Source organism: Sus scrofa, chromosome 4 (genome assembly GCF_000003025.6).
Source record: "Sus scrofa isolate TJ Tabasco breed Duroc chromosome 4, Sscrofa11.1, whole genome shotgun sequence".
Taxonomy (NCBI): domain Eukaryota; kingdom Metazoa; phylum Chordata; class Mammalia; order Artiodactyla; family Suidae; genus Sus; species Sus scrofa.
The window spans coordinates 19,667,518-19,678,988 of record NC_010446.5 but is presented as its reverse complement, the minus strand read 5'-3'; the positions used below and the strand labels follow the sequence as shown (position 1 = coordinate 19,678,988).

General features: G+C 36.9%; 1 pseudogene; it reads left to right on the top strand.

Moving 5' to 3' along the window:
- On the top strand, nt 1,320-7,084 carry LOC100622881 (annotated as a pseudogene).

Here is an 11,471-nt window from a genome sequence, read left to right as displayed (position 1 = left end):
GTACAGGAAATGATAGAGTCAAGATTTGCACCCAGGACTCTCTCACACAAGCATCCACATTCTTTTTCTTTAATGATTTTTATTTTTTCCATTATAGTTGTTTTACAGTGTTTTGTCAATTTTCTACTGTACAACAAAGTGACCCAGTCATATGTGTATATAAATGTGTGTTTATATATATATATATACACACACACACACATACATACATTCTTTTTCCCATGTTATCCTCCATCATAAGTGACTAGATATAGCTCCCTGTGCTATACAGCAGGATCTCATCGCTTATCCATTCCAAATGCAATAGTTTGCATCTATTAACCCCAGATTTCCAGTCCATCCCACTCCCTCCCCATCCCCCTTGGCACCCATAAGTCTATTTTCCAAGTCCATGATTTTCTTTTCTGTGGAAAGGTTCATTTGTGCTGTATATTAGATTCCAGATATAAGTGATATCATATGGTATTTGTCTTTCTCTTTCTGACTTACTTCACTCAGGATGAGAGTCTCTAGTTCCCTCCATGTTGCTGCAAATGGCATTATTTTGTTCTTTGTTATGGCTGAGTAGTAGATATATATATATATATATATATATATATATATATATATATATATCACATATTCTTAATCCAGTCATCTGTCAGTGGACATTTGGGTTGTTTCCATATCTTGGCTATTGTGAATAGTGTTGTAATGAACATACATGTGCATGTGTCCTTTTTAAGGAAAGTTTTATCTGGATATATGCCCAAGAGTGGGATTTCTGGGTCATATGGTAGTTCTGTGTATAGTTTTCTAAGGTACCTCCATACTGTTTTCCATAGTGGTTGTACCAATTTACATGCCCACCAACAGTGTAGGAGGGTTCCCTTTTCTCCACACCCCCTCCAGCATTTGTTCTTTGTGGACTTATTAATGATGGCCATTCTGACAGGTATGAGGTGGTACCTCATAGTAATTTGGATTTGCATTTCTCTAATAATCAGTGATGTTGAGCATTTTTTCATGTGTTTGTTGGTCATCTGCATATCTTCTTTGGAGAACTGTCTATTCAGGTCTTTTGCCCATTTTTCAATTGGGTTTTTTTTTGTTGTTGTTGTTGTTTTTGCTGTTGAGTTGTATAAGTTGTTTGTATATTTTAGAGATTAAGTCCTTGTCAGTTGCATCATTTGAAACAATTTTCTCCCATTCCGTAGTTTGTCTCTCTCCCACCCCCCAATGGTTTCATTTGCTGTGCAAAAGTTTGTCAGTTTGATTAGGTCTCATTGGCTTATTTTTGCTTTTATTTCTGTTGCCTTGGGAGATTGATCTAAGAAAACATTTTTAAGGTTGATGTCAAGAATGTTTCGCCTATGCTCTCTTCTAGGAGTTTGATGGTGTCTTGTCTTATGTTTAAGTCTTTAAGCCACTTTGAGTTTATTTTTAGCACCCACATTCTTTATCCTCTTCCAGCATATCAACCAAGGTGCTGGCAGAAAACAGCTGGTACACTCAAAATAAGTAAGTCAAGGTGAGTTTTAGAAAGGAACTGCAAACAAAAATGTGGGCAAACTATGGAGAAACACAAGGGATAATGTAGTACATTAGAGCTGGTAAAATCTGGGCCCAGTTCCCACCTAGGTGTGAAAGGAGAGAAGAAAGAATGACTACCAGAAGCCAGAGAGAGGAGGCTACCTGTCAGAAAATGAGAATTTAGGTCTAGGGATGTAGCCAGCCTAATGCAACCCCACAGGGAATGAACTAGGGCAATAAACATTCAATAAATACTCCCTTGGATCTCCTGCCAGTGTTTCTCATTGGTCCAAATCAAATGGAAGCCAGGGAGACTCCATTCAGCCTGAAAAGAAGGTGGAAAAAGGAGAAAGAGAATGAATTAGAGGGGAGCATTAGAAGGTACCCAAGGTAGTAATTGGGGAAGAATGAATCTAACATGGCAAACAAGATGGTCATCACAACCACTTTTATAAAGGATGCACTTACCCAATTTTACAGTCTTTTTTTTTTTCTTTTTGGAAAGTGGTATTAGTCAGGATTTTACAGTGGATTTAACTTAATCTTCACAGAAACAACCCTCTTTTACTGTAAATATTACCTCTGTTCATTAATATTTAATTATTATCATAATAAGTGAACTGGCAAAAACAGGTTTTGGAATGAACACGTTTGACTCAGCGAGCACACGTATCAATGGGTCATAGCTGGAGCATGCAGGTATAACCCTGATGCCCATTCTCTGCAAGCATTCAGTGGCAAGTAGAATGGATCATTGTGATTTATCAAATAATGAAATACATCAGTGATACCAGCAAATTGGATTTCAAAGGCAGAAAAGGAGTTCTGACTGTGGCGCAGTGGGTTAAGGATTTGGCATTGCCACAGCTGCAGCTTGGGTTTGATCCCTGTCCTGGGAACTTCCAAATGCAGTGGGTGCAGCTGGAGAAGAAAAATAAATAAATAAATAAATAAATAAATAAATAAATAAATAAAAGGCAGGAAAGAGAGCTTCTCATGTCCTATGCTGAGCATTTGGTGGTTTTGCTTGATACCTTAAATGGAGATGTATTTGTCATGCTAGGATATATCAAGTCATTTTTCCTTTGAGTATCAAGAATCTTCAATTTCTTATTGAAGTTGTCATTGGTGTTTAATTCCTGTGCAGTCCTTATGTCTGAAAATTTCATGAATTGGCATCCCCTCCCCGGCGTGCTTGATCCATTTCAACAGACCAGTTTCTCAGGCAACATCAATGATTAATGAACTTTGTGTGGTGAACCAGCAGCTTGCTTGGTGTTTCTGACCTAGGTGCTTTAAAACTCATTACTGGTACCTATTGAAGCTTTTCTAATGGATTTAAAATGGATTATACTGCTGTTAACATGATTCTACTCTTATGCAATCTTGATTTTTATGTTCGTTGTTTATGTGTTGTAACTTGTCATTGTTAGGCACTATTAACAGACTCGCATTAAAAAAAAGTCAATCTACAATCAGGGTAACAGTTTACCATGTACCATTTAGCAAAGAAAGGCATTTACTACAAAGTTACAGTGGCATTTACTACAAAGTTACAGTGGCATTTACTACAAAGTTACAGTGGCCATTTGACACAAGATAGCATTTCTTTAATGTAGAATTTGTGTGTTTAATATTACAAATAAAGCCAGGTCTAAGTCAGATGAGCAGGGAGATGCTTCTGGAAGTGACATTACAATGGCTGCCCAAGAACCCCAAGTTCACTTCAACTTGTGTTGGTTGGTAATGGTGGTACTGGGAAAACTGCATTCGTGAAACATCATCTGACTGGTGAATTTGAGAAGTATGTAGCTACCTTGGGTGTTGAGGTCCATTCCTTTGTGTTCCATACCAACAGAGGACCCATTAAGTTGGATGTATGGGACACAGCTGCTCAGGAGAAATTGGGTGGACTGAAAGGTGGCTGTTATATCCAAGCTCAGTGTGCTGTTATAAAGTTTGATATGACATCAAGAGTTACTTACAAGAACATACCTAACTGGAATAGAGATCTGGTACGAGTGTGTGAAAACATCCCCATCGCGTTGTGCGGTAATAAAGTGGATTTTAAGGACAAAGTTTTAAGTCAAAGTTGATTGTCTTCCACCAAAAGAAGAACCTTCAGTACTATGCTATTTCTGTAGAAAGTAACTACAGTTTTGAAAAGCCCTTCGTCTGGCTTACTAGAAAACTGATTAGAGATCCTAACGTGGAGTTCATCGCCATGCCTGCTCTTGCCCCACCAGAGGTGGTCATGGATCCAGCCTTGGCAGTGCAGTACAAGCATGATCTAGAGGTTGCTCAGACAACTGCTCTCCTGGACGAAGATGACGACCTGTGAGAAAACCAAGCTTGAGTCCAGCATCAGAAGTCTGGCTTTATAGGCAGCTGTCCTGTGATGTCAGTGGTGCAGCATGTTTTCCACTTTATTATATAGCTAGGCAGAATATGTACTTAATCTTTGGAATGCTGAAGGAGATGAATGGCTTCAAAGTGAATGTGGCAGTTAAAAAAAAATACCTTCATTTTTTGGACCTGTGTATTCAGCTGTTTTGTACCACAGTTGTTTCCTTCTTGGGTTTCAAATATAAGATTGCTATAGTTGTATCATACACACAAAAAAAGCCAGGTCTATACTAAAATAGTGTCTTGGAATACTCCCTATAACAGCTACTGGTCATTTGCTCAATCTTTCTTCTTCCATGTGGTTGTGTTGGAACCACACACTCTGTCTCTCTCCCTCCATGGCCAAGCAGATTAACTTCTTTCCCTGGCCACTGTGACCGGTTCAAGAACGTGACTCCAGCACAAGGCCAAGCACTTTTTGTCAAGGTTTAACATATGGATGATGGGAGATATGATGTATCTCTGTTTCTCTGGGATTACAAGCAATAAAGGTGTTGGAAACTAGAGCCGCCATGGACATCTTTCATTCTTGAATAAAAGGAAGTCATCTGTATGTGGAAAGAGTGGGAATAACTCAGAAAGATAATCACCTAATTTAGTGCATAAAAATACTTTCTCACCAATTCTTTCTCTGATGTAAATCATAAAATCTAGAATCTCTCTACCTTCCTACATGACTCATTTCTGCTAATTTAGACTTTGGTCTTTAGGGCTTTAGATACCTCTTGGCTTAAAGAAAGAAAATTGGGGTTAACAGGAGAAAGAAGAATGAATGTGAATAAATGCGAATGACCAGGAAGAAAACAAAGAAGAAGAAAAAAAAAATTATAAGCCATAGGCAATAAGCCACCAAATCCAAATTGAAAACCAAAACCAAAATGTGATCAGATTTGGTGGTTTCTTAAAGAAGTAAAATAGAACCATTTTAAATCAATTATAATTAAAAAAAAAAACTTTAAAAAAACTGTACTTCAATAAAGCTTTTAAAAAAGAAGTAAAACAGTTGAAATTGTGGCTTTTATATATGTGATTTATTAAGTCTTGTGCTGTTAAGTTTAAGATTCCAGAATGACCGATGATATCAACAGCCAAGATATATTTTATTCATTCAGAGAAACTGGTTGCATTTGCAAAATAGCTACAATGGAGCTGCACAGGGCAAATGGAAGATGGTAGGTTCTACTCCTATTCTGGACTGTGGAGCAACTTTGAAAATACAATATTATGGTAATAACTTCTAAAAACTTTGTCACTCAAGATGACAGAGAATGGCAAACTTAGAGCAATACTCAACTGCACAGTGGAGGAAAAACTTCCTGCTTCTTGATACTTAGGACATTTCATTTGTAGAAGGAAATCTCCTTATCCGAGGGAAACAATTAAATGCAGAAGATCCAGAAAGAAAGAAATGCATAGGATTAGATCTCTGGAAAATGAGTGACTGTCTTATTTACACAATTATTGGGGAATAAATTATTTCACAGAACAGTGTCTGGATTGATGGAACTTTGCCAATTTAGTGGTCAAACTCTTAAACAGTGTTATCTATTTTGAAGGAAAACTTATATACACGGAATTGTTACAATTGCATTCCTTCTTCAAAAGAACGTGAAAAGTAAAAACACTCTTGATAACTGAAGTGGTTATTATGAATATGAATTATGGTATTGTATTATAAAATAAAAATGCCTTGAGGACTTATAAGGTGTTTGGAGATTATACTAATTCAGATGTCTGCACTTTCAGAATTTTGGTGTCTAGATTTTAATATGATTAAAATCACTATTATTGAAAGTAATAGGAAGTTACTATTTATCCCTTTCTATTATTGCTTGAATACTTTCATGATCTCATTGGCTGGTCACTACATTTTGGTGCCCTTATTTACTACAGAAGAGGAATTGTGTATAAGCTAGAGACAATAAGTGCAGATTTTAAAATCATTCTTAGTAAATTTCATTGGCTTTCTAAGCTGTGCTATTTGCCAGCTATTTTAGAATCTCAGCAAATAGAACCCCTTCCCCACAACCTCACCCACTCATTCACTTTTACTCATTTTTGTGTATTTCACTGTGCCCTACATACAGAGGTGCCTCATGTTTGATGTTAAAATAATACTAGTGTGTGTGGTACGTAAGCACACACAGGAACACGCAGAGAATACGGTATAAAGAAGAAAAGATGTTGCTAATGACTTGGTAGTAGAAAATTGTAACTCTGTACTTAAAGATGTAGCAATGTGAGTGAGAGTAAGAAAGAAATCAAGATAAAGACTTTGTGACATGGACATTTTAGGCTGATGGCAATCCTGAAATTCAAATTCTAACATGTCAACTATAACGGAATTTCAGGGTAAAGACTGAAAATTATTTTAAGGAATATTCAGCCCACCCTGTATTCTGAGGTACTTCCAAATTACATGAACCAAATGGTTTCAGTCAAGAAAATTTTGTGTCTTTGAGCAAACGAGTGACTAACATAATATATGATACTTACATGATCTTTAGATAATAACTGTGAGCCGTTCAAAGCCAGGAACGAGTCTTGTTCATTTTGGTCTCTCTTTAACATCTAGACTAGCACTGCACACAGCAGATGCTCAAAAAAGGCTTATTGAAAGAGTGACTGTTACCTTTGCAAAAACTTAAAACAAATGGCTGACTTTCTGGCTACATAGGTGCACCTATGCATGAATATATAGATAAATGTAGTAGGAAACAATTGTTCATTGGTTGTTTAATTATAAACAAAAGCCCTTCATTCCTTGCAAAGGTTTTATTGTCTTTAAGTTAATCTTTAAATTTAATTAACTTTAATTTAATTTAATTAACTAATTGTCTTTAAGTTAATCAGATCACTGTCTCCCTCGAAGAAGACTGTCGTTTCTTTGAAAAATACAGTGTACATTGTTATATCTAAGACTTGTTTATTTCTACAATATTTGTCAGCATAGCTCTTCTAAATATCAAATAAAACTAAAATTTATAAAATTTTATAATGTTATTTTCACATGTATTACCTACTTTTATTCAAAGTAGTTCATGTAGTTTGTAAACTCTAACATATACAAATTTACTTCTCTTAATTTTCTGTTTCAAAAGGACAAAATCTTTGTAAAAGAGATAGAATATGGCTTGCCAAAGTTTATAAAGTCAATCTGGAGGTCAATCTGAAACTAAAGAATATATTTCAGAATTCTTTTTTTTTTTTTTTTTTTAGTTTTATGACCTCACCCACAGCATATGGAAGTTCCCAGGCCAAGGATGAAATCCAAGTCACAGCTGTGACCTACACCACAACTACAGGGCAACAATAGATCCTTTAACCCACTATACCAAGCAGGGGATCAAACCCACGCCTCCACAATGACTTGAGCCAGGAGCCACTGCAGTCGGAGTCTTAACCCACTGTGCCATGGCGGGAATTCCTATTTTAAGATTTTATATTCAGAATTAAATTTCTATTCTGCTTACTAAACTCATTTATCCATTCATTAAGTGCACTAGTCATTCCAGGGTATTACTTGCTGATGAGGAATTGAGTCTAAATTTCCTTCGTTAATGTTGTACATCCTGATTCTGTGACTAACTTGGTTCAAAACCTTTGTTCATTATTTCTCAGCTGTTAAATGTCTGATTACCAGAAGAAGTCCATGGGTCACAAGGATCTGTTTTTAGAATAATTTAGGCAAAACGAGCAAAAGTTTACTTATTTGGGATATTATTTCTGAGAAACGATTATCAAAAGGAATTAACTTATTCTATTTGTTACCTAGAAATTAATAAATCAATGGATGACAGTATTGCCCCAAACATAGTGTAATAAGTGTATTCGCTGCTAGACTCTAAACCCTACAGGAGCAGAGATGTATTAGTATTATCTGCCACTGGATGCCCAATGTCACGCAGAAGTATCTGACACATAATAATCAATCCAATAAATATCAGGTGATTGGAACAAAACTGAACAGGTAAAGTAATACAGAAGTTCTTCCAATCATTTATTGAAAATATAATGAGACATTTCTACATGCAAAGGAAGTTAAAACTACATCAAAGGAAATTAACTAAAACCTTTCTTATATTTCATATAGATGTTGTGTTTCATTCTAATATTGATATGTAAGTATGTATGTGTATGTGTCCATTTTGTTTTGTTTGTTTTGACCACACCCATGGCACACAGCGGTTCCCAGGCCAAGGATAGTACCTGCCCTATAGCAGTGACAACACCAGATCTTTTACTTGCTGAGCTACCAGGGAACCCCCTATGTGTCCATCTTGATATCATCTCCAGATGGTCATAGAGTTTGAATGCTGAGAATGCAATAATGGTAATAATAATAGCAATAATAAATAATATAAACATTTATCAAGTCCTTATCGTGTGCCAGGAACTATGTGCATGTATTTATTCATGTATTAATTCTTTTAATTCTCACAGCTGTTTACCTAGTAAGGCAAATGCAGTTTTATCTCTTTTTACAGAGAAAGAAACAGCCAAATTCTAGAGGTACTAAAAGATATATGGAAAGCAATGACACCCTTACAGTTTGACCAGCTTGTCATATGACTACAGGAAAAAAAAAAAAAAAAAAAAAAAAAAAAGAAGAAGAAGAAGAAGCGAGAGAAGAAAGAAGGTAATTAATTCATTAGTTCCTAATCAGAACCTGTGAAATACGTATCAATACACATGACTCAGCTAGAAATTAGGTGATGTCACATGTAGTAGAAAGAAAAGGCCGTTTAATTGGGTGTGGTTCTGCAGTGTATAGACAGCAGTACTTTTTATAGGTCACTGATTCTTTTTTTAAAAAACTTTTTTATTAATCCTACCCTTCACCTGTGACCACTTGTACTGGTCACCTTTTGTTGTAACAGAAACTCCCCACTGATTTCTTTTCATTGTTTTTGTTTTTATTTTTTGGCCACCCTGTGGCATATGGGAGCCTGGGATCCATCAAACCTGTGGCTGAGCACTCCAGAGATGCCACCAACCCCATTGCACCACAGTAGGAACTCCCTCGCTGATTCTTTTAAACTTCAGACTGGCTTTTTTTTTTTTTTTTTAACAGCTTTTTTTTTTTTTACACTATAGCTGGTTTACATTGTTCTGTCAATTTCCTACAGTACAGCAAGGTGACCCAGTTACACATACATGGATACATTCCTTTTTCTCACATTATCATGCTCCATCATAAGTGACTAGATATAGTTCCCAGTGCTATACAGCTGGATCTCATTGCTTATCCATTCCAAATGCAATAGTTTGCATCTATTAACCCCAAATTCCCTGTCTATCCCATTCCCTCTCCCTCCCCCTTGGCAACCACAAGTCTGTTCTTCAAATCCATGAGTTTCTTTCTGTGGAAAGGCTCATTTGTGCCATATATTAGATTCTAGATATAAGTGATATCATATGGTATTTGACTTTCTCTTTCTGACTTACTTCACTTAGTATGAGAATCTCTAGTTCCATCCATGTTGCTGCAAATGGCATTATTTTGGTTTTTTTTTTATGGCTGAGTAGTATTCCATTGTGTATACATACCACATCTTAATCCATTCATCCAGACTGGCTTTTTGTATTGTGCAGAGTAGACAGAAATAACTAAGTAGTTAGTAGCCTTCCCCCTGTTATACAGATTAAGTGGTGAGCTTCATCTGAATGAAGCCCTTCCCCATAACCTCAGCTTTAGCTCCTCTCTGAAGGACCTAGATAATAGTATCTGATGCACATTTCCGGAGTTACAAATGTGAAAATCCTCTCCCCCAGGAGGAAGATGTTAACTACTTGATGACTATGAGCATGTAGCCCCCAGGCCTCCTGGGGCCTAAGGATTGATAATGTGAACCCCTATGACACTGCCCTGTTACCACCAGCTAATCAGAGAATTGTGCACGAGCTGACCACTTACCTTGCAACCATCACCTACCTCACCTGGCTTTTAAAATGCTTTACACTTCTGTTCTGGGAGTTTGAGCTTTTGAGGGGGCATGAGCCACCTGTCTCCTTACATGGCCTGCAGTAACCTTCCTCTGCTCCAAACTCCTACATTTTGGTGTGTCAGGCCTCACTGTGCATAGGCCAGTGGCACAATGCACTAATTTGCACTAACACTTTAATCAAGATATGGAAAGGCTGCATCACCCTAGAAATTTTCCATATGCTTCTTTCCAAGTAGTACTTCCAACCCATGGAAATCTCTTTTGATTTCTATGACTATAGATTTGTTTTGCCTGTTCTAGAACTTTATATAAATGGAAGCCCACAGAATGTGTTCTGTTTTGTCCTGCTTCTTTTTAAGGCACACTGTCTTGGAGATTTACTCATATAGCTAATGTGTTTCGATACTCTACATTGCTTAGGAGTATCACAATTTGTTTATCCATTCACCTACTGGTATATATCTGGGTGTTTTTAGTTTGGGGCTATTCCAAAAAAAAAAAAAAAGCAACAACAACAACAACAAAAAAACACAAACTTCTCTAATCATGTTTTTCCAAATTCCATGAACATATGTTTTCACTTGGCTTTTAGAACTCTAAGATAATAAATTTATATTCTGTCATGCCACTGCATTTAATTTGTTACAGCAGTATTAGCAAACTAACACTTTTTAAAAAAAAATTATGTTCAGAACTGGCTTATTGTTATAGCCCATTGGTAGACACAGCACATCAAAACCTCTCTATATTCATTCTAAATTACCACTAAAATTCATGTTAATTTAACTAAAATTCCCAAAGATGAGTTACCTTGACTCAGATATCCCTTCTAAATGTAGTCTTCTGAAATTAAAAGGGCAAAACAGATGTGTCTGTGCATACATGCTTTAGAGGCAGGCATAAAAAACTACTAACGTGTATATTTTTGCTTTAAAACCAACACCTATTATTGACACAATTTTTCCAATAATCTGATGACACCTTGTGCTCTCGCACGTGAGTGGAAAAAGAATTTTTCAGATTCAAAGCAAGGTAAAGAAAATACAAGTTTATTGAGGCAAGAGACACTGGTAACATAGTGGGCCAACCTCCTGGCAATCAGGGAGAGTTGACCTTGGGCACATGGTCCTGACTGTTTTTATAGCCCAGAGCCAAAGAGAGAGAGGAGAGGTCTTACCATACACCTGTTGATCTGCTAATTGGTTGGGGAAGGATGGGGTCTTTTGATATACTTGCTGTTTGCTGGGGAAGGATAAGGTCTTTTGATATACCTACTGGTTGGTTGGAGGCATATATTGCCCCTATAGGTGCCGGGTAAGGAGTGGGCCACATACCTTTCCTAGTAGTGGGCAGGAAGGGGTATGCCAAGTTGCTGGGGTGGGCAGGTCCTGAGGAACATTGTAACAGTTACAGTGAGACAGTTGGGATGATAAGGGTCTGGTAATTCTTATCTGGGCTGGAGGCTTTTTGAGTTTTATCTCCTTGGAGAGGCCTTGGAATCCCACATATTTGCCATTGTGAAATATGCTCAATTTTGCAAAAGTTAGGGTACAGTTGACATGATGAGAAAATTGTTTGCTTTTTCCCCTGCTCTTCATGCAAATT